Source organism: Peromyscus eremicus, chromosome 10, assembly GCF_949786415.1.
Source record: "Peromyscus eremicus chromosome 10, PerEre_H2_v1, whole genome shotgun sequence".
NCBI classification, from domain to species: Eukaryota; Metazoa; Chordata; class Mammalia; order Rodentia; family Cricetidae; genus Peromyscus; species Peromyscus eremicus.
The window spans coordinates 39,334,992-39,359,953 of record NC_081426.1 but is presented as its reverse complement, the minus strand read 5'-3'; positions in this window follow the sequence as shown (position 1 = coordinate 39,359,953).

The window sequence follows — 24,962 nt, the reverse complement described above, 5'->3', positions numbered from 1 at the left end:
AAGCTGTCCACTACGGTGCTGGTAGATGTAAGAAAGAGGCAGAAGCAGATCTATTGGCAGGGAATGCAGGGGAGGGGGGATGTCAGGGTGGATGCTCTGATGCCCTGGTCATATTCAAGTGTGGTCCAGGTTTCTAGCTGGAAAATGACTCTAATAGGAGACTTACCTGTCACCTGTCAGTGGTACTCAGTGCTGAGGCCAACATTATATTTATCAGTATCAAATAATTATTTTGGAGCCAGGTGTGTTGGTGCATCCCTAAATCCCAGCACTCAGGAGGCAAAGGCAGAAGAGTTCTGAGTTTGAGGCCTGCCTGGTCTATATATTAAGTTGCAGGCCAGTGAAGGCTACAAAGTGAGATCCTGTCTCAAAAAACCAATATTTACACACACACAGACACATAGACACACACACACACACACATACATATGTGTATATGTATATGCACACACATGTATGCATACATGTATATGTATACACATACATACATATATGGAAGCACACAGCAATCAGAAGGGCAAGGACAATCAGCAAAGGAGAATGGAGTGTATGCAATACACAAGTCTGCCCTTCCCAAGTGCCGCAATTGAGCATCTTTGGGGGAGACAATAGGTGACAGAGTTGTAGTGAGCAGAACTAGGGACTGTGTCCTGGAGGAAAAGGTGAGGGGCACCCCAAGCGTAAGGGACATGGCCATATCTCATAGCTATTCAGACTGTCAACATTTGAATTTATTATAGTATGGAAATGTTACTGAGAGCTAAGATCTTTGGACTTGGGGGGGTGATAAATGAGAAAGAGAACAGAATTTCCCCTCCTTTCTAAACAGTGATCTCAAAGCACCTACATGGAAACAAATGAGTCAATTGCATTTCCTTAAACTGCATCTATACCTGATGCTTTCTGAATTTAAATGTCGCCTCTCAGGCCTTTTGTTATGAAAGGAGCGTGAACTCAAGATGACTATGACTGGTGAGGCTTTTGTAAAAGGAGAGTAAGCCTGGCAAACAACCCCAAATACTGCCAGTCTATTCATTCAAAATTTACGTTCTGATTCTGGCTTGTAGTTGGCTATTGGGAAAAACAAATGCTTAATTGAGTACCTCACCTGTGACAGTTTTTTAAAACAAAAATGGGACATTTTCATTTCATTTAGTAGTATCAAGATACCCTGCTATAGTGAATCAGCCAGTACATTTTGAAAGTAAGCGTAATAAACCATAAAAAATAAGAAAATCTACTTTTAGGGCTTTCGATTCATACCGTTTAATTGTTCGTCTGTTTCCACGATAAGGTGAGACCTGTCTGGTGTCACCGGAGGGACCATAACATGCTGGTTTTTTTCCATCCTCATTTACAATGATTATGTTATCAGGCTAGCCAGGCAAAAGGGTGGAGCAACTATAATTTCAAAGCAGGATTAGGTTGAAATAACGAGGTCACCAAGTTGTGGTTACCAAGGCAACGTCACATCTAAGAATATGGGATGCTTCTAGGAGATGAGGCAAAGCCTTGAGCCGTTTTCCCCATGCACAAAAATCACCCACTTCCTAAAGAAAAAAAAAATGCTTATTAACTGCTTTCAAACACGTTTTTATTTTTCGGGGACAAGTTTATGATTTATAAACTGATTTAAAGTTGTTTCCCCCCTTTTTCATTTTTTTCTTACCAGTAATAAATATCCAAATAATGAATTGAACCATTGTCTTTTCATTTTTGGATTTTCTAGCTCATCATGTCAAGTTTATTTCATTTTCCCTTCTTTCTCTCTTTCCCTCCCTCCGTCCCTCCCTCCCTCCCTCCCTCCCTCCCTTCTTCCCTCCTTCCCTTCCTTCATCCCTTTTCCAATTCTATTTTAAAACTGCAGAAAAAAAAGACATGGAACATAAAAGTGAAAAACTGAGGGTTAAGTGTTCTGATAGGATTTTTGAAGGGGCCACATGGCCATGCATGGTGAAATCTGTAGCCTGTCCCCTAAGATTCATGTTTCTCCCTAAAAAATACCAAGCTTCAGCAAGAATGACCCTGGTCTCTATGGTCTTCTCTTAAAAATTCAGAACAGCCTTACAGTTGTGGGTGATGGAGGCACAGAAGGAATGAGGGGGCAGGGGAATTCAGTTGTCTCTGCTTCCATCAACACCAGCAACCTGTCTGCACAGTTTCCCTTGGTTGATCCCTCTTTGTCTCAGAATTCATTTCCGGGACTGGATGTTTCAGCTAAGAGCTTCAACTCTTCACGTTCTCTAAACATGAGTAGGTGTCTGTAGTACGGGCGTGTATACGTGAGCGTGGGTTTTACTAGGTTTTCAAAAAGAACATTTCTGACCTGTTGTTGAATAAATGGACAGAGTACAGCATGTGGGAACCCTCCATCTCTGGCGCAGTACAGCCCAGCCTTGCTTTCTGATGTGTTAACTAGTCACCTTTTGCCCTGGCTTTGCATAAGGAATATAAAGTGTGCTGGCAGCCAGGCTGGTGCCACTGCACAGTCTTTGTGACATCTTGGAAATCCACACGGAAGGATCCTTATTTCTTTGAGGTGTCCTCAGGTGTCATCCTAGAGGGGCAGAAAGCAAAGGTGCTCTGATAGCCTTCCAGATCTGCTCTGTGATCATGAGCAGGTGAACTCAGCTCTCTGATCTTCACACCCCAGAGGAAGGGCTGAATAGCTACTCTTGGTAACAGCTCTTGGCTCAGAGACGTATGCCGAGGATCTCAAAATAATCTTCACATTTCCGAACCAACAAAGATGTATATGAAGTTAATCATCACCCTTCCAGTCTTGCTCCTTCTTTAATTTCCCCCCTTTTCTTCTCAGAGTAATTTTTCTGAAAGGAAAGTTAAATTATACCATGGCTCTGCTGTACTAGGTTGAGCTGTATTCCTCCAAAATTTGTCGACCAGCTACAGCATATGATTTGACTTTATTTGGAAACAAGGCTTTTTTCATAGGTGATCAAGTTAAAATGAATCATATTGGATCAGGGTCCTAAATCCAGTTTGACTGGTGCTGTGCTGTGAATATTGCTCTGTATAAATAAAATGCTGATTGGCCAGTAGCCAGGCAGGAAGTATAGGCGGGACAAGCAGAGAAGAGAATTCTGGGAACAGGAAGGCTGAGTGAGACACTGCCAGCCACCACCATGACAAGCGAGATGTAAGGTACGAGTAAGCCACGAGCCACATGACAACTTATAGATTAATAGAAATGGGTTAATTTAAGATAAAAGAAGTAGATAACAAGAAGCCTGCCATGGCCACACAGTTTATAAGTAATATAAGCATCTGAGTGATTATTTTATATGTGGGTTGTGGGACTCCGGGGACTTGGTGGGACCTGGAGAGAAGCTCTCCAGCTACAGACTGGTAGAGAGACGGGGAAGGATGGGTGGAGGAGTGAGGAGAGAGATAGGAAGAGGGAGGGAGGAAGGGAGGGAGGGGCGAGGGGAAGGGAGAGAACCTGATACGTAGACAGGGAAGGCACACAGAAGAGGATATATGGTGACAGTGGCAGAGGATGAAGTAATATGTCTATGAGCAAAGTTTAGTAGCCAATTCTAGCAACTTGGAAGGGGCTGAGCAGCATCTTCCCTGAAGATCTCAGTAGGGCCCAGCCTCACAGATATCCTGGTTTTCAGCTTCCAACTGCTACAAGAATCATTTTCTGTTGTGTTAAGCCTTAGTGGTAACTTGAAGCACTGGGAAACGTTTCAATCCTTCTGGGCTCTTCTTGCCATTAGAATGAGGCTTAGAACAGTGATACTCCCTCTCTCCTTTCTTTCCTCTCTGCCTTCCAGAATGCTTGAACTTGTTCATGTGTCTTGGGACCTATCCCCCAGTGTTGTCTCCATTCTTTCCTATGAATTCAATGCTTCATTGGTGCAGATGTAATACAATATCGCTAACTAGGCTCCCTCTTACTCTAGAAGTGATATCATCAGCTCATCTTAGAACACAGTTTTACCTCCTCATCCACCACTTGGTTTCCTTCAGCTAAATACCACTTTCATGGGGATCTTATTACAATAAAGACTAGTCTGTGCATCTCTCCAAGTGCTCTGATATACTCTCTAGTGTGTCTCCATGAACTCTGTTGGAAGGTTGTTCTTTCCTGCTGGACACTGAGCTCTAGGAGGTTGAACCTGTCCTTGTCCTTGTCCCCTGCTTTGTTCTTATTTTTAATCATGCATAAAATGTTGCAATATGTTAATAACTGAGTAAATGATTGTTTGACATCTTATTAAAAATCTCCTAGTAAGATTTTGTGAGATCTTGGAATGCTGGCAGATTCAGAGATAAATTAATCCCTCATTTGGGATCCCATTACTAAGTATATATCCAAAAGAAATAAAGTAAGTACATTAAAGAGACATATGAATTCCTATATTGATTACAACATTAGTCATGATAGCCAAGATGTGGAAACAGCATGAGTGCCTGCTGATGGATGAATGAATAAATACAAAAGGGAATACTAAGCCTTAGAGAAGAAATATGTCTTGTCATTTATGACAACATTCTAGAACTTGTATCTGAATACTAAAATAGTTCAGGACAAGCTAGATTTAACCATAGTCTCTCCTCAATATACTCAGGGGATTCATTCAAGAACCCCCACAGATACAAACATCTACAGATATGAAAACTCACAAAGCCAAGATTCTAAATACACAAATGTATTATTATTAAGCACTCAAAGTGATAAGAATTCCATTTGATAACCATTTGTTAAGTACTGTGGCAGGTACAGTTTTAAAGAATATATAAGAGACTTTTTAATCAAGAAAGGGCTGGAATTTAAGGTCCAAGACAACTATTTGTAAAGGTAAGAGATGCTTTATTCTTTAGAGTTTCTACTATAAAAAGTAGAAATTGTTAAAAATAATTTCTGCCTTTAATGTATCTAATATTTAACAGTTGTTTGAAGTTTATCCTAGAGAAGTTAGCCTTGTGGCTTCTCAAAATAATCTTTGAAAACTCACCTTCAGCACCCACTTCCTCCAATCAGGCCACATTCCCTACCACTTCCCAATACCTCATTCAATTATGAATCAGTCAATGGCTTGATTCATTGATTAGATCAGATCCATCATGAGTCAATCATATCCTCAAAGCCTCCTCTCTAAAAATTACATTTGGGACCAAGTCTTCAACACATGGGCCTATTTGTTCAGGGACACTTTACATCTAAACCATCTAAACATTCTTCTCTGATCCCAAAGGTCTGTGTCTATCTTATAATGCAAAATATATTGTCTATATTTAACAGTTTCCAAGGATTTGAAAGATTTATAATATTTATCAAAAATGTAAGCTCAGAATCTTCTCTGAGACTCAAGTCAAATGTTTGGCTATGAGACTTGGTATACATTTTTACCAAAAATACTATTTTTTTTAACATACTCTCAACATGTAATGTCACAAAGTAAACATTTCCATTCCCAAAAGGAGGGAAAAGATAATAGATGAATTATTTCAAAGTCAAATAAAAAACCCTACAGGGCAAACATTAATTCTTCTAGCTTCGTGTCTGGCCTCTGAGGTATAAAGTGATGTAATGTGAGATGTAAAGATCTTGGGTAGTCTGTCTCTGTGGCCTTGTCAGGCATCTCTCCAGGGCTGATTCTGCTCCTTGCTTGAAGCTTTCGTTGGCAGATCTTCTGGCCCCTCTAACTTCCTAAGCACTCCACTGTGACTTTGAGCTTCATGTTTATAATTTCACACATTGCCACATCAAAGGCATCCTGAAAGGACTTCAGTTGATGCTGATAAATTGCCTGGTCTTCCTTGTTTTCCTTTGGAAATATGAGCGAAGGATTCCATGATTCATCCTCTCTTTCATTTTACACGATTGCAAAACCAGCATCATGTGGTTGATGCAATGGATTGCTGCTAGCACAAACAGGAGACAGGTTCACTTGGACTATGGCTACAGTGGTGTCAAGTTCTTAAATGAGGGAATATGAGGTATCATAGTTACTTTTCTATTGCTGTGAAGAGACACCATGACCAAGGCAACTTACAAAAGAAAGCATTTAATCTGGAGGCTTGCTTACAGTTTCAGAGGGTTAGAGTCCATGACCATCATGATGGGAAACATGGCAGGACAGAGATGGTACTGGAGCAGTAGTTGGGAGTTTACACTTAAATCACAAGTAGGAGATAGAGTTACATCTGTATAATGCAGGGGCTGGTGTGGAGCTTTTGAACAAACTTCCAAGTCCATCCCCAGTGACACACCTTTTCCAACAAGGCCACACATCCTAATCCTTCCCAAGCAGTTCTATCAGCTAGGGACCAAGCATTCAAACATGTGAGCCTATGGGAGCCATCTCATTCAAACCATTACATGTTCCCTAAGTAACATCCATAAGTGAGTTTTCACTTTTGCACCCTTCCGCCTTTGATGGGTGTGGTCAAACTAATTTCTAAGTTTCTTTCAAGTCATCTTTTCTATTGTTCTGACATAAAACACTTGGTTTCTTTTCAATAGATTTAATCTCAGCCATCAGTCCTACCACCCTTGATCTCAACTCTAAATGCCTTCTGTTCAGGCCAAGCAGCATGTTTTCCAAATCTTTGCTCTCTACTTTAATTGACTTATGTTTACTCTAAATATGGATAAAGGACATCAGTAATAACCATGCCATGACATATACTCTTGGTTGTTTTGTAGAATAATAATTACCTTTCATCTTAGCCTCCACTAACTCTTGGAAGGTAGATGAAATCTAGACAAGTCATTTGCTATAATACAGTATAAATGACCTCCAATCTAACTTTCACTATAGTCCTTGTCCCCATCTGAAACTTCGGGAGCATAGTCTCTGCTTCCACATTACTATTAGTATTCTGGCATTTTGAGCCAACACTAGAAATTAAGCTTACAATCTTCTAAGTTTTTTTTTTCTCCTAGCTGGCTTCTCCAAATCTTTTCATTCTTCTCCCAAAGCACTTTGAAAGTCTAAAGAACACAGTCAAGAATGGGTAGACATGACCCCACTCCTGGCACACCTTTTCCATAGCAGTCAGTATTTTTGTGGTGAAATTCCAGAGGAAAACCACTTAAAGGACAGATGATTCAATTTTGCTTCATAGACCACAGTTCATGGTTGACTGGCTTCAGCGTGTGTGGGTCCTTTGGAACATCATGGTGGGGAGAATGTGCTAAAACAGAGCTTGTCATCTCATGTCAGGCTGGAAGAAAAGAGCAACAGAGACAAGCAGAGGAAGGGCTCAGAGTAAGACAGCTTTCAAAGTCACGTCCCCAGTGATCCACTTCCTCCAATTAGGCACCATCTTCTATAATTGCTACCCACTCACAATAGTCTATTCAATTAGGAGTCTTTCAGTGGATGGATCAATTGATTAGGTTAGTGGCCTCAAGATCCAATTACTTTCCAAGTACTCCTTCTGAACATTGCATTAGGGACCAAGTTTCCACATGAGTCTTTTGGGGAGATACTTCATATCTAAAACTACAACACTGGCCATAACAGAATTGAAGTGAGACATGCCACTTGTGGATTATTTAGTTGCTTGTGCAAGGCATTTATGGATCTCTTCTATTTTGATATGGTAACCATTGACATTCAAGATGGTTGTTGTGGGTAGGCTGGGTCTGTGAAGAACTTGTTGAGCAGAAACCCCTTAATGACCCATTCAATCTGTGACATTAAGAAGACATCAACTTCAGTTATTTCTAGCCATTGAGACACTAAGACTTTTTTGTGGTTGTTAACATAGTATATCCTGATTCATACTGAAATTTATATTCTGGAAAGTGCTTTGCAATTGTTATTTAATTGGTTGTATCTTCATGAAATAAGCATGGTTGTTGTCTTAAGTCATAAATGAGGCAATAGAGGCACTGAACAAATACCCTGTCCAAGATGCCGATTTAGACAGAGTTAAAGGGCTAAGCCCAGGAGACCTCACCCACCTGAGCTTCCATTCTGTTGGTCACTGAGTGAAGACTGTAGGGCCAAACAAAGAAGAATTACATTAATTATCTCCTGCCCTTGAAATCAGTTCCAATTTATTTGTGAAGAACAAGAGATATAAAAAAGAGTTGTAAAAATATAACTGACTCAAAAAAAAATATAACTGACTCTTTGATACAAGGCATCACATAAATGCCAAAGATATGGTCAGCCTGAACTTTTAAAAACAATTTTTGTAGTTATACTTCTTTATTTATTTGGTGTGTGTTTTGAGGAAACATGTATGTGCCATGGAGTACATGTGTAGGTCAGAAGACAATTTGGGCTGGGGCAGTTTTCTTCCTCTACTGGGTGGGTCCAGAAGATTGAACCCAGTTTATCAGGCTTGGTGGCAAGTGCCTTCACCCTGACCCATGCCCCTGGAATAGCCTATATTATAGCAGGGTTTAGAGAAGAGACATTTGTGAGCCTAGGAAAGAAGAGAGCTTCCTGTAGATGAAAACCGAGCTCTGCAATGAAGAAAAAGGGGCACTTAAAGAAGATTTGGGTGTGCGAAATTTTTATATTAGTTTGGAATTTAAACTAAAATCTGGGTTTTGTTTGAGCTACCCAAGAAGTTTAAATTCCTGAAGGACATAGGATATGCTTTGTTCTCTCACTACATGATTGTCAAGTTCTCTAAATATTGTAGATGTTAGCCAAGTCATACTGTTCTACTGACCATCAGGTTTGCTGATCAGATTGATAATTCTCATTATGTATTATCAAGCATCAGGGCTTGACTTCTCTTTGGCATCTCAACTGACCAAACCTGATCTTTCATGATTGATTATGCTAATTTCTACCTATTCACAAAGATAACAATCACCACATTGCTCATTTCTTTTCTACTTTATCCAGTCTATTAGATTGGCCAGAAATCTTGGGTGGAAAATTCCAGAAATAAGTAATTCTTGAGTTTTAGGTTGCTTACCATTCTGAGTAGTATGATGAAGTCTTTCACCATCCTACTCCATACCTCTCAGGATGTGACTCATCATCCTTTTTCTCAGTGTGTATCCATGTTGTATACGCTGCTCTCCCATTAGTCATGTGTAGCTGTGTGAGTTTTCAGATCTTATTGCAATATTATAGTGCTTGTGCTGGGCAATTTTTATTTTATTTAATAATGACTTACTTTATTACTATTGTAATAATTGTCTCGTTACATTATCACTTATTACTAATCTCTTTCTGTGTCTAATGTCTAAGCTAAACTTTATCACACACACACACACACACACATACACACACACACACACACACACACACACATAGAGCACACATAGAGCATTATATTATCCAGTTTGAAGTCTTCACTGGGGGTCCTGAAACATATCCCCTGCAGACTATGATGGAGGGGGCTTCAATGTATTCAGTCATTTGATTCCAGATCTTCTTTTGTACTAGGTGGTAAAATCTTCTTTTAGGAGCACACACTTGCAATACCAGTACTTGCAGAACTGAGGCAGGAGGATCATGAGTGCCAGGCTAGCCTCGGCTACATAGCTAGACTCTGTCTTAAAATGCCAAACAATTAACAAACAGCCCAAGGGCATCACACTTAGGGATGATATAGGTATTGATTTTGGTTTCTGCTTAAGTTCTTTCTTCTTTCATCATTGAGAATATTCTGTATTTTTTTCTCATTCCACTCAGCAAAACGTCTTAATTTGTACATAGTATTCTTGAGTGTTGTGTTGACTGTGCATGGCTTGGATAATTAAGGCATAGAAAAATAGCTTGATAAAAAAGAAATAATCACAGACACACAAAGGCCAAAAGACCCGTTGACCTGGCTAGAACTGGTCTAGAATTTCCGGAGTTGTCAGGGGAGCACAATTCATCACATAAACTTCAGAGCCACACCGTTGCACTTTTTCTTTTCAATCTATTTACACATGAAGCTGACAGTTTGAAGTTGCTTCTGGATCCTGTTCCCTGGAGACAAAGCCCGACGTTTGTGCTACCTCCTTCGTGTGGATTTGCTGGGAGATGTGGCTCTTGTCTTGCTGTCCCACTGGAGTGGATTGTCAGAATAAATATGTTCCTGCACTTACAGCCTTGCTGATGGGAAAAAGGATTCCGAGGAAAGCCCCCACATTTTATATTCCGTGTTGGAAAAAAAAAGCTCAGTGGGTATGGTCGCTGTTAATTATGTGAAATTTCATTAGATATAAAAGTTTTTTTTTTAGGGAATTTTGAGAGAAAAGGTCCCATGTGTCTTTGTAAATAAAAGTCTGAAAGCCTTTGGCTTTCTCTAGAGGGTTGTCGCACCGGAAGGAAGCCAAGTTCTTCCTATGCCTTTCCTGTCTGCCATCCTTCCTTTTCCCCCCCGAGCTTTTCAAGTTTATGTTCAAACCTGGAGGCACAACCACCCTATATCTAGCATCAGTATTAGTTCAAAATGAAGTGAAGGAAACAAACTACAGAGAATGTCAGTAAGTCCTGTGAAACATCAGAGAACTACAAAATCTTTTTAAATATTCCAGTAATGCGCCATAAAATTATTGTTATATTTGTACATACAGTAGGACAGCAAAGTCCTTTTTATCCGAAAGCTAATTTCACCAGCTATTTATATATATTTTTTAAAACATCAGTATATCTGAGGAAACGTTTGTGAGTTTACATTAATGGCTAGTCAGTGGATATTTTAAATAGTTCTTCAGATAAGGACAGGCCCTTCCTTTTGAACTCTTGTGACATGACATTATTATGTTGCGGCAGACTAGATTGAAAACAGCACCCCATTTCTGTTTCAGCCACAATTAGAGGTGAGGTTACAGCCCGGTTCATTAATCTTACAGATAAGAAATAAACTTGTTTTTCCTCAAGAGTTATGAGATTGATGCCCCTGCTACTGTTGCAATGTGTTTATTTGCATGTAAGCTGTCTGGGCTTGTGGGCAGCGAGCTCGGTTTGTCACCTCGGGATAAGATAATTTGAGATCTTTCACATTTCCAGATGATATGGAACCTCAGCAGTTGAACCAGCTGACAAATGCAACATGCCTGCATCGCAGTTCGGCAGCCAGGATGCAGCCAGGGGCTGGCAGTGTGAGTGCTGCGTTGGTTTATTAACAGACACACTTGATTCCTGAGGTTAATGCCTCTGTGTACGAGGCAGATTGCACAGCACACCACGTGTAGCCTGAAAGGAGATACAGGTGACTGTGACTTAAGTTGAGGACTTGGTTCCTGCGAGATGTGGTGAGATTGTTTTATGTGCAGTGGCGAGGGGCACCCGGGATGGCTTTCTGTAATCAGACTTTTTCTAGCATTTTCCTATCGCCTATGTAAACCACCATTTTACTTTCTAAATTTGGGATAAGGATTTGAGAATGTGCGTCGGTGGATATATGGGTCAGTGAAATACTTGCTGTGTAAGCATGAAGACTTAAGAGTGGATTGCCAGAACCCACTGTAAAAGGAAAGGTTGCAGGCATACTGCCTATATCCTAGCACTGGGAAGGAGAATCTCTGAGGCTTGCTGACCCACTAGTCAAGACAAAGGAATGAGTTCTAAGTTTAGTGAGAGATCCTGTCTCAAAGAATAAGGTGGGGAATGACCTAGGAAGACATCTATTGACTTACATACATGCACACACACACACACACACACACACACACACACACACACATTTTTGAATGCTTCTGGCATAGGCAACTTCTTTCAGTTACTGCATGGTATCACTGTGATAGTCTGTATAAAATTACATTTCAGGTAGTAATTGCAAAGAATAAAGGATATTCATTGAACAATGGCTACTTGCCAGGGACTGTCTCTAAGAGGTTCTCCTGTACTAACTTACCTGATTATCACATCATGATGGTGTGTGCTTGCTCTCTTCCCTCTACAGATGAGGAGACCAAGGCATATAGTAAGGAAATAACTGGCCCCAAGGCAGTACTAGAGAGAACCCGTGTGAATAAATTTTACCTCAGGCCATAGCTGTACAGCATGGGGGTGTGACAGCTATTCTGAATTATGACATACAGCTAGGTGCAATATTCTGAATTATGTATATTCTGAATTACGACATGCAAGTGGGTGACATGCTACTCACCCACTAGGGATTCCCCACTTCTGATTTTTTCTTTTGTTCCATGGGGTCCTAGGCACTGCATTGAACTTTGACTCTCAGGGCCTCCTTTGACAATCTCTAAACTGGCTCCTGGAACATATTCTTCTAAAGTGGAACGACATTTGCTCTCTCTGGGCTATTATGTCAGTGGCAGAGTTTCCGACTCCTTTATCTGCAGTTGCTATAAGCATCTTCCCTCACTAGGTCTCTCTAGCGCTAAGCTTCTCTAATACAGACTTGAGTAATTCGATATAATAATGGCATCTCTGTCTCCCGTACCACTTTCTTCCTCCTGCTCCTCTTTCGTCCTCTCCACCTTTCAGTATTCCTTCTATTAATGGGCCATTAGCTTTCAGGAGCATCTCAAAGGTTCTCTTCCTTTTTTGATTTAATGGCAGGAAAGAGAACTGTTTCCTTGATTACACTCTAAGAAAGAGTCTCACATTCCCCAAAGTCATTGAATTTATAAACAAGTATCTTGTGTCAATTTGTCTACCTCCTTTCTGATGACATCTTTGGCAGTTTCAATTTGTGGTCATGTATTCATTTCATTTCTGAAGCGGGCGAATCACTTCATAGCAAAGCCCCACTATTATAGTTTCTCAACTAAAGAGGATTTACTTTATTATTTATTTATTTTATCATGTGTATGTGTGTATATCTGTTTGTATATGTTTGCACATGAGTGCAGGGGCCCTTGAAAGCTAGAAGAAGGAGTTGGGTCCCCTGGAGCTAGAGTTACAAGTAGTTGTGAGCTATTCTATGTGGGTGCTGTGAACCTAATTAGGGTCCTCTCCAAGACCAGTGTGCACTTTTAGCCAGTGAGGCATCTTTCCAACCACTAATTTCTCAGTCTTAACATGCACATTGATCTCCATATTTCAGCACCTCTGAAATTGTCACATACATTACTATCTATGAGACACAAAATTCAAATGGCAACATTTCTTCTTTCTTAGCTATAAAATAATTTTATATATCACCAAACCAATGGGATTCAAACACGGTAAGTATTTGAGAACGCATATAAAAAATATTTTTTTTTCAAGCCAGGATATCTGTCACATGTCTGCTAGATGCCAGCCTTCTGCCAAGTGTTGAGGACGTACGCATGAAGGAGGCAGGTCCCTGGCCTCTAGGAGGATTGTAGTTTGATAAGACCAGTAAGTAACAGGTTGAAGAAATGAGGACTGCAATGTGTTAATGAACGTCAAAGGATCTTGTAAAATTTAAGACAGTTTATCTATGTAAGTTGTTATTATTTCCTGAGTTCTATGGCGTTAAAAGTGCCTTCAGAGTTACAGTAAGGACTGTCACTCTTCAAAGCTGTCAGCACGCTCCCTTGATGCAATATTTTCCTGACAAGAATCTGACAGAAATCGATGTGTCCTCAGAGCTTTTACTTTTAGAATTTCTCTCAGCCTAATGAGGGATCCTTTATCTTAATTAGGTTTAAATATATCTTCCTTTGACCCTAATCAACCTCTCTCATGTAGAACTGTGAATTTCTTACACTCCTCTTTGTCATCTTTTGATTGACTTTTCTCAGTGAGTTCTTTCAGTTAACAATTCCTTTTAGAAAATGAGGAGTTGGCAGGGGCAGGAGGAAATGGGTATGGAACCTGCTGTGGGTGAGCATCTCCCAAGGGCCTTTCTTAGTTCCTTGAGACTCTGAGTGTGATCCATGGGCAGCATCAGCATCACCTAGGGGCTTCCTAGGAATTCTGGATGTCAGGCCTCATACCAGACCTTCTGATCAGATCTACTGCATCAGACCCTGCTTTTTCACGAGGATGCCAGAGAGCTTGCATACAGATTAAAATTTAAGAATGGGAGCCCTACCTCATCATTATGTTTGATATTGGTAGTTTACTGATTAGGTGCAGGCTCTAAATTCCACTTTTGAGTGGAAGGAACACATACAGATGGTCTCTGACTTTGGATTTTTTTTTATTTTATGGTGCTGTGAAAGTGATATTCATTCAGTAGAAACTGTGCTTTGAGTTTGGATCTTTGCCCGGACTAGTGGTAAGCAATACAATCCATCTCTCCATCTCCCTTTCCTCCACCCCTTCTTGCAGGAACTCTTGGTTGGCCATGTGATCACAGGAGTACACAGTTAAATACTCTGCAGGGCAGTATGTTGCTCAGCTGTGTTGTTTGGTAGATTAAGTGCACTGACTACACTTTTGACTTGGAATATTTTTATTTTGCTGAGTTTTTTTTATTGCTGTGAGTTCAAGACTAACCTGAGCTACAGAGTGAGATCATGTCTCAAACAAACAAACAAAACAAAACAAAAAGAAAGGAGAGGGGAGTCAAGAGCGAATGAGCAGAATATGAAATAAAATAAGCATCCACATTGTCACAGCCTAGTCAAATGCTCACTCCCCACATGATCAAAAGCCCAGGGAACTGGGGAGTCATCCCACGCTCAGGATGAATGACTAGGATGAAGGAAGTCTAGCCATCTGCAAAAGACCTAATTCTGGAGATGGATGTTGGAGAAGTCCTGCCCAGAGCTTCGAGTCTTGTGTCCTGCTCTTCCAATAGACCAGCGTTTCCCAACCTGTGGGTGGAGATCTCTTTGGAAGTCAAATGGCCTTTCACAGGGATCACCTAAGACCATAAGAAAACACAGACATTTACATTATGACTCATAACAGGAGCAAAAATAGAGTTATGAAGTAGCAATGAAAAGAATCTTGATTGGGGGTCACCACACATGAGGAATTGTGTTAAAGGGCTGTAGCATTAGGAAAGTTGAGAACCGCTGCAATAGACAGAAAGGTCAAGAGCAGAGAGGATCCTTCTCAGGCAAGAAGATGCCATTCCCACACTGTGTGGCTGGCTGATGAAAGAAGTGGCAAATGATAAGATAAATAGAGGAATGCAGGTCCTTCTCAGGAGGCTCTACTTGTATCCAGAGCTGCCTTGCTGGGACAACAATCCTTGTCCTAGTCAATATTACTTTATAGTCATCACAGACAATGATACAGATGTATGCTCATTTTATGAATAAACACAAGTTTACTTAAGACACTGATATGGAGCTATGTCCAAACGGACATAGGGCTCCTGGTTTAGCACTGCTTTTTCATTTTTTATTTGTTTGTTTTTGTTTTTGTATCCTTGTGTTCCTTAAAGGACAGTCATTCTTGGTTAGTAGTCACAACTTGTTGCCATTTTTACACATTTGTGTTATGACTGAATATATCTTTAAACTGATTTCTTTAAGCTTAGAATCAGTGGGTACTAACATCTGTGAAATTATGGGTTAGATGTACTTATAAATACTTAAAATATATTATTAAAGTAAATTATATTGATATCTGAATTTGGTCCACATGGGTAAAGTCCATTCATGCCTGGACCATATTATATATTAGACACTTGCCTTGATATCCTGTTGCCAAGGTTTTAGACTTTACATTTGGAGATAAATGGAAAATTTACCAGAAGTCCATAAAGAATTTCTATATACCTTTTAGCATATACCAACACATTTGCCTTATTATGCTTTTCCTCAAAATTAGAAAGTATTACAATATAATTATCTGATCTGTAGTCCTCATTTAAATTTGGCTTTTTGTCCAAAAATATTCTCTGTATAGAATTAAAAAAAATCTGACCATGATCCTAGCTAGAATCACACATTGCCATCCATTTTCATTCATACCTGGGGGCATTCTCTTTAGCAGGGGACACTTGGTACCTTTTCTTTGCCTTTCAGGACATTGAGAACTTGGAGGGATACAAGCTTGTTTGTTAGAGCAACCCTCTGTCTCAGTTTGTCTGATGTTTCTGGTGCTTAGAGTTAGGTGATGTGGTTTTGATGGAGAATTATGCAAATGATGGTGCTTTCTTCTCATTGTAGCGTTTTTGCTTTTCCACACCAAGAGGCTCCTTAGAGGAATGTCTGGTTCCCAGGCTGGACAGGAAGGGATCAGAGCAGTTTGGAACACAGTGGTGTCCAGAAAGTAAGGAAATACTTAAAAGAGAACGAAGTCATTTTGAAGGGGCTATCTGTGGTCAAATAGGGGGCACTATGAGCATGACACATACTGCAGCCAGTAGTGGATCACTCACCTTTTGTATAAAATAAATACTGTCAATCAGCTCTTTTTAAGAGTAAAATATCTAATAGTGCATGAAGACACAACAAATTCCAACTAATAAATGCAGAAGACAGAAGTAAAAAATACTAACAAAGGCAGAAATAGTAATTACCAACAAATGTAGGAGTGAGAAAATTACCACTTGTGATTGAGATAGTCACAAATTAGTTCAGAAGGGTCCATCCATGGATGCTGAGAGTAGGGAGTAGAGATTGATGAGGAACAAGGTATTGGCATAATAACAAAATGTCTCCCCTCATCTTCTATTGTAACCAAGCATATTTTGACTGGAAGTAACTTTAGTGCTGGAAGGTACTAGCTAAAATGTGAAGACTTAAGTCTGTGGCAGCGGCAGCTTCATCAAATCTGTGTGTCTTCTTCGATTAAGTTTCCAAAGCAGCTTTTCGCGAGTGCTCCAAGATCCAATGTGCTCCACACATCCAAATGTGATGTCCTGCCACTCCACTAGGATGTGAACTATTGCCCACAGGCCCATGTTTTGAACACTTGTTCTCCGTTTGGTGGTACTATTTGGGGAATCTGGGAACCTTTAAGAAGTGGGACCTCACGGGTAGGTCACCAGAGGCAAGCTTTTGAAGGATGAACCAGACCCTGGTTCTTGACTCGGTGAGCTTCCCAGTTTCCAATGATATGAACAGCTTTTGCCCCACATTTCTGCTCCTCACGAGCCAGGAGGAACTGAAACCTTCTGAAACCGGAACCCCAAACAGATCTTCCCTTCTTTACCTTGTTTCTGCCAGGTGTGTGGTCACAGCAACACAGTAAGAAGTAACCACGGGCTATGCTGCTGTTTTTGTTAACTTTGCACAAGCTAGAGTCATCTGGGAAGAGGGAACACGAGTTGAGGAATTGCCTCTCTCCCATTTGCCTTTCTGTGGGGGCGTTTTCTTGATTAATGATTGATGTGACAAGGCCCAGGCCACTGTGAGCAAGTGGTCCTGTTCTGCACTATATAAGAAAGGTCTGAGCAAGCCACTAATCAACGTTCCTCTGTGGCTTTTGCTTCAGTTCCTGCCTCTACTTCCTGCCCTGACTTTGCTTTATGCTAGACAGTAGGCTTTAAAATGGAACAAGCCCTTTCCTCCCTAAGTTACTTTTCTGTCACATCAATAGAAAAGAAACTAGGACCCTGGCTTAGTGCTTCCCACCTCTAAGTTCCCAAGACCTCCATGCTTGCTCTCTTCCTCTGTTCTGCATGAGATTGGGTGGGGAGTGGAAGCTGTCAGGCATCAGGATTACAAGTCTCTTTCCCTTTTAGAAAGTTGTATTACATTTACTTACTTATTATGTGTGTGTGCGGGGGTCGGGGAGCACTTCAATACCATGGCTCCTGTGTGGAGATCAGAAGACAACTTTCAGGAGTTGGTATGGGTCTCAGGGATTGGACACCAGTCATCAGGCTTGGTGGCAAGTGCCTTCTCCTGCTTAGCCATCTCACTGGTTCCCATTTACTTTTGAACCCAAGTTTGAGCTGATGATCTCAGACCAGGGTGAGATGCTCTGTATTAATTGACACCCTTATGTCGGCCACTAAGCCTCTTCCTCCTTTTTGTCAACCCAGCAACAAAGAACACAAGATGCTAACATACAGTTCTGCTTGTTATCCACATGGCTTTAATTAGGTTTTAACTAATTCCCTTTATGTTGCCATAGTGATTATGACTCTTTAAGTCATGTCACATTACTACGTGGACTAGTTCCCTGGAAGGTCTGGCAGAGGAACAAATCCAGTATGACCTGCCATGCTAATTTAAAGCGTGTTGTGGCCTGATCCACTTATACTTTGCTACATTCTTTGATAATGTGTGCTAAAGGTGAGCAGAAGTGCAAGGGATGCCGGCACCGCAGCTTATTGCCCCCACTGCAGATTCAGCATGTGGAAAGAGGTATTGCAGATGTGAACACTTGCAGACATCAGCAGACGGATGAGCAGCAGGGTGGCACATTTTAGTGAAGCTATTGGTAGCAATCAAATTGATTTTTTCTGACTCAGACTTTCAGGGATGGCCATATGTTTCCTGATACCAATTTGATCTATCATGGACAATGGATATTTTTTCGGTTTAATAAATTTGTTTTAAAGGAAGGGTTGACAAAGGTAAATGAATTAAATACCACATGTCCTATTGGTATTTATTGAAAACAATGCAATGGAAAGCCCCTGGGATGATTTGGGAACATACGGACTCAAGGCAGGTGAAGGCTACCTTGGGGGTGAAATAGCAATGGTAAGCTGGGAAGGACTGTGTGCGTCTTGCTGCTGCCCCAAACAAATGCTGACTATAAATGTATATGTTGTATACAAGCACTTTCAAAGCCTCTTGCTGGGCTGGATTGGTAAGCCTCATTAGATCCTTTTGCTGACAGAAAGTTTGACATATACTCACCAAGTAGCCAGTGTGTAGTTTAAGAGAAGCTGAATTTCTAAAATAACATTATCACAATGCATCTTTACATAGAATGGTCGTCTATTGAATACCTGCTGTAGGTCATGCAACATTATGAGTCCTCTGCCCTGAGTGAATTTTATCCAAATGGAAAACTTGGAAGGTAAGTTCAGCATTCATGCTGTTCCTGTATGTGATGAAAGTTCTAAGCTTGGAGAGGTTAAGTAGCTTGCTCAGTAGTTAGAAGGTAGAGTCAGGATTTGAACACTGGCCTGGGGCTTCCAAAACTATGGTGGCCCACCTGGCTCATCTGCACTTTCCCAAGAGTCTCAGCAAGTTGTCAATCCACCTGCTGTGGATTTAAAGCCACTTTGTCCTTTCCTTCTGGGAGCAGGATTCTGTAAGGTGATGGACATTTGGGGGGCTTTAGTCTCTGTTTCCTGGGCTAGTACAGCCCCAGTTACTGCTTCCTGTTATTTTTCCATAATGTATCGATCTTCTCATAACAAAAAAGCTTAAATGTATTAGTAGTATAGAATTGATATTTTAGTTCCCACTGAACTGTACACTCCATGAAGGCAGGAGCTGTGCCTCTGTCATTCACAAGTATGATTAATATTGCACAGGACACACAGTAAGTGTCCAGCAACCATTCAATAAGCAAGTAAATATGTTAAAATGATAATTGAATTTATATCATAGGGCAGTATCTTTTCTCCTCCAGCCTCTAATAGTTCTTATCTTTATTCTGCATCCTTTCCTTTATCCTACACTGTGTTTCAAAGCATCAGTGGGGCTTCTCATTGTGGCTTATAGGAAACCATCAAATGGTTTGTTTTCCTTTTCTTCCCCATTTTCGATCATGACACTGATTTTTAACTGACTGTAGCACATGGCAAGAAAGTGTAACCTAAGGATGTCCTGCTTACTCAGCTGAGAGCAACAGCTGTTCCAATAAGCAATTGGATGCTCAGCACCTGAGATTGGTTTTTTTCCTTCCAGCAAGACTGCAAGCTCAACAGAATGTAGGGAGGCATGAAAAAGTTTCCTAGCCTGCTGCCCTTAATGGAGGAGAGAAGCAGAGCACATTGGGAGGAAATAACTCATATTTTCATGATGTAGAACTGCTTTCTGAGTGGATAATTTCAACTGAGCTTCTTTTGATGGAGTCTTGGGGATTAAGAAAGTCTTATTGATGGAGATCTACAGAATTCACCTGCCCAAGGTAAGAGATGTTTTGTTATTTTATAGTCTGTCACAAGCTGTGTGCTCATAAATGCAATGTTCCTTTCCAAATCCTGGATTTCTGATGCTTGCCAATTTCACTTGTGTAAATATTCCCATCATGGCTGATGTTAAGTTGGAAGATAATGTTCACCACTGGCTCTTATTACCAAGCGAACCCAGGACATCATTGTCTTTCTTCATCCAGTTGGTACCTCTAGGGAAATGAAGAGACTGGGAAAAGCCCTGGGTCAGGCTCTGGATTTCTCATGGGAGATGGTGGGAAGTGATGATAAGCAATGGAGCCAAGCCAGTGCATGTGGTAGACTGAAAAGGCACATGGCAATGAGCTAGGGATGCAGAGGCAGGCATCTTGTCTGGTAAGCCAGGGCTAATCTGTGGTGGAAATCCAAGGTGAGGGTCAAAACCCAGTGTTTTTTAAATTTTAGAAGTTTATGTGTACAAATGTTTTGCCTGCATTTATTTATGTGAACTATGTGTGTGTGTGTGTGTGTGTGTGTGTGTGTGTGTGTGTGTGTGTGTTGCCTAGGAAGGCCAGAAGAGTGTGCTGGATCCCCTTAAGCTGGAATTAAGGACAGTTGTAAGCCATCACGATGGTGCTGAGAAACTAACCTAGATCCCCTGCAAGAAGGGCAAATACTCTTACCCACCAAGCCATCTCTCCAGTTTTATCACTAGAGGGTGTACCACTGATCATCTATGTGAGAAACTCTCCATAGTTCAATTGCTTTCGCTATATAGAGGGATATGTGGGCACATCTGAGAGACATAATGGGTCTTGTTCCTGACCAGTGTATCAAAGCAATTATCTCAATGGAATGAGTTACACTAGTGTTTTTGGTTTTCCAGTATATTTCAAAGTTGTTCTTATACAGTTCTCTAATTCAGTAATGGTATAATAGTATCATCTCTAACACACAATGCACAACCTTCATTAAAAAGACTTTATTGCTAAAATAATGGGAAAAATCACCTGAACTGTGGGAAGAACTCACATCCATAGGACTTGTCATCACGGTTGCCACAAACTTTCAGTTTACAATGCCCTCAGAGTATCTGTAAAACACCATAAGCAAAGCACAGCAAAGTGATTGTAAATAATGGCTCCTATCTTCAAGAGGTGTTACAATGATGTATTGTTGTAATGTATGCAAATACTTACTGTGGTGCCTGGCATTCAGCAAGTGCTCAATGTATGGAAGAATTAAAATAAGGCTAGAATACATGGGAATGAAAGGTGTTTTCTAGAAACAGTCTCACAAATTAGAAGATATTTCCAGATCATCTTCAGGGGCTGGTAGTAGATCTAGAGGGATCAAACAGCCCAACAATCAGGCCAGAGGTTTATTGTTCCATGTAATTATTGATGTGAAATAAATGAAAATTTTTTTTGATAATTTTTCTCCTATCTTCCAAATTGCTTTAAAAAAATCTCTCAAGTTTATTTTGACATCTGGTACAAAAACGAAGTTGAGGTGTGTTAAGAACCACTAAGAAGTACATTTTCATGATGAAGTTCTATTAAGATTAGAAGATTAGGCCGGGCGGTGGTGGCGCACACCTTTAATCCCAGCACTCGGGTGGCAGAGCCAGGCGGATCTCTGTGAGTTCGAGGCCAGCCTGGACTACCAAGTGAGTCCCAGGAAAGGCGCAAAGCTACACAGAGAAACCCTGTCTCAAAAAGCCAAAAAAAAAAAAAAAAAAAAAAAAAAAAAAAAAAAAAAAAAAAAAAAAAAAGATTAGAAGATTAGAAGAGATGTGCAGTTCACTTTTGGCAGTATGCTAATATAAACACACATGCAACACATATGCAGATACTCAATGTGTATCTCTTAGGAATGTTGTTCTTCAAGGTGAGTACCTTTCCTTGTGATTTTTCTTTGCTAATGTCCAGTAGATTACTGTAGTCCTGAGGATCCAGAAGTGCCTGGCACTGGTGTTCCTGGGTTTCCAGAATCTGTAAACTTGAGAAAATCAACCACTGGGGACTTACTGTAACTTTTCTAACTTGCACTATGTCTTTCTAATGGTCTACCACTCTTCCCCCACCCTAATCATTCTTAGGACAACTGTAAAATTGATTCTAAATATGTCAATTTGCTGCTTAAACTCTAGAATGACCAGCTAATCAACCCAAACTCTACACTGTGGACAGCTTCAGCCTGGATGTCTGTCAAACTCTGTCCTGCTCAGGAAGGACCTTCTGTCCTACAGCTTCCTCCTTGCTTCAAGATCTTTCCATGTCTTTATCTTAACATTCAAATTTTCTTCCTGCTCTTTACCAGAGATGGCCCTTATCTCACTGCTGTCTGCCTTCTCATTCTCCCCAAGAAGGAGTTTCAAAAGCAGATTTTATCTCCTCATCTTCTTCTTTTCTTCTCTCTCTCTTTCTCTCTCTGGTTTGTTTTTCCCTTGTAGATGGCTTCTGAACAAACTATATCTGGTAAGATAAGATAGGAAATAACTATTTTCACTTAACACAGCTTTCAACCTGCTTGGGAAAGCTTTGTCAACAACGAGAGTAAAAGCAAATTCTATCGTTTTAAAGACAATTCATGAATATATTAAAATCAATTTGCTTTTAGTTACTGATTCAATTCAACTTAATGTTCAAACTTCAGGTCTTCATCTAGTTTAGGTATTTTTCCTCTGTCTAGACTTGAGCTTGATTTAATGTCCAGTTGACCAGTAGAAGCAAGGGAATCAGTCTCCTCTTCCATTTTGGTCCACTTCTGCTTCCATCCTCTGCCTAACCTTGGAATTCCATTGGCGTTTTCAGAGTCAAGCTTGGAAGGAGGTGTGATTGAGGGCTGAGAGGTAAATGTCTAAAAGATCCTTTAAGGCAGAGGGCACTTTGGCAGTTCTGTCTGCCTTGGTTGGATGTGGTTTGAGTGTAACCTCCAGGGCTTCACATGTTGAGGCCTTGTTCCCACTGTGGTAACTGGGAGGGAAGCAATCGGACTTTAAGAGATGGAGCCTGAACCAGCTTACTTCAGTAATCAGATCGGTGAATACCCTAACTGTCATCATAGGGCCTTCATCCAGTAACTGATGGAAGCAGATGCAGAGATCCATGGCCAGGCACCAGGCCAAGCTCCAGAAAGTCCAGTTGAAAAGAGGAAAAAGGGATTCTATGAGCAAGGGGCATCAAGATCATGATGGGGAAACCTATAGAGACAACCAAATCAAACTAGTGGGAACTCATGAACTTTGGACCAACAGCTGTAGAGCCTGCATGGGACTGGACTAGGCCCTCTGCATAAACAAGACAGTTATGTGGCTTGATCTGCTTGAGGGGCCCTGTCGCAGTGAGATTGGGATCCATCCCTGGTATATGATCTGGCTTTTTGGAGGCCACTACCTGTGGTGGGACACCTTGCATAGCCTTGATGTAGCAGGAGAGGCTTGGATCTGCCTCTACTGAATGGACCAGGCTCTGCTGACTCCCTGTGGGAGGCCTTACCTTGCTGAAGGAGGGAATGGAGTGGGGGAATGTTGGAGGGGCTTGAGGAGGGAAGAGAGGGGGATCTGTGGTTGGTATATAAAATGAATAAAAAATTCCTTAATAAAAAAAGAGAAAAAAGATGTGAAACCTAGTGGGATGTTCTTAGGCTTTCCAAGGACAAGCTGCACTCAGAAGGAACTAAAATAGTTCTTTTGGGACTCCTGGGGTCTTAAAGCAATGAGTTGGAGATAAGCCAAACTTTTGAACTACTTTCTGACTTTCTGTTTGAGATGTGGTGTCTTCTTCCTGTCCATACTCTTGTTAACTCCAGTGCCATCTGTCATGGGGTTCTAACCAGAGCACAACCAATGCCAGCAATGCCTGGCCCTTGAAGATCCAGAATCATGAGAAAGATAAATCTCTTTAGTTTACGAACTTACCCAGCTTCATGTTATTTGTTGAAGTGACAGAGCTTACCTAATATATCCCTTGACTGTCACATGTCCTCTGTTAAGATTAAAAAGAAATTGGTTTTATTGAAAATAAGAAAAACTACTCTCATCAGAAGCTGATCATCTCATTCTTCTCACTGATCTCACGGACTCACCTTGCATGAAACTTTGGCCCTTAGAGTCTATGGAAAGCACTTTGACTGATGGCCCCTCTATGAAAGTGGTCACTCAATGGTGAAGCCCCTTCAGTCTGGCTCCAGCAAGCTGTGCTAACTACTTTCATGTCAACTTGACACAAGGTATAGTCATCAGGGAGGAGGGAGCCTCAGTTGAGAAGCTCTCTCATAAGAAAGGGCTCTACAGAAGCCTGTAGGACATTTTCTTAATTAGTGATTGATGGAAGAGAGCCTAGTCCATTGTGGGTGGTGCCATCCCTGGGTTGGTGGTCCTGGGTTCTATAAGAAAGCAGGCTCAGCAAGCCATGGGGGAAAAGCCAATAAGCATCACTCCTCCATGCCCTCTGAATCAGCTCCTGCCTCCAGGTTCCTGCCCTGCTTGAGTTCCTGTCCTAACTTCCTTCAATAATGAACATAAACCAAATAATCCCTTTCCTTGAAAGTTGCTTGGTCATGGTGTTTCATCACAGCAATAGTAACCCTAAATAGGACACCAGACATCTCTGAATCGTGTCCACTCTGCCCACTGGAAACATTTGCCACCTCACTCTAGTACTCAGAAGGACAGGCTGCCATCTAGACCGCTGCCTCTCTGCTCTGCCTTGCTACTGCCTAAGCCAGGCTCCTGTTTTTGCACTGTGGTCTCTGTGAGCTGAGCTGGGAAAGCTGTCTGAGGAATCTCCCTCACACTTTCTTCTGATTTCATGGTGCCACTGAAGACCCAGAGATCATTCTTTTTGAAGTTCCATGCCTTTCTCTTTATAATTCTCTCAGGTCATGGGTACAAGGTGGATTATAGATCACAGGACCAAGGTCTATTCTGAATGTTGGCTTGTACCTTTACACATTTCATTAGAATTTGTTGGAGATAGAATAAGCTAGCAGGACCTTATTATCTATTATTCTTAGTTGGGGGTTCTATTACAAATTTGAAGACAATTTCAAAAATGACATTTCGCATCTAATTGATTCACAGAACTGAAGCCCAAAGTGGGTGTGCTAAGGAAGGCATTATCCACTTCCTGTGGTAGCATAAGCAAGAGGCTCAA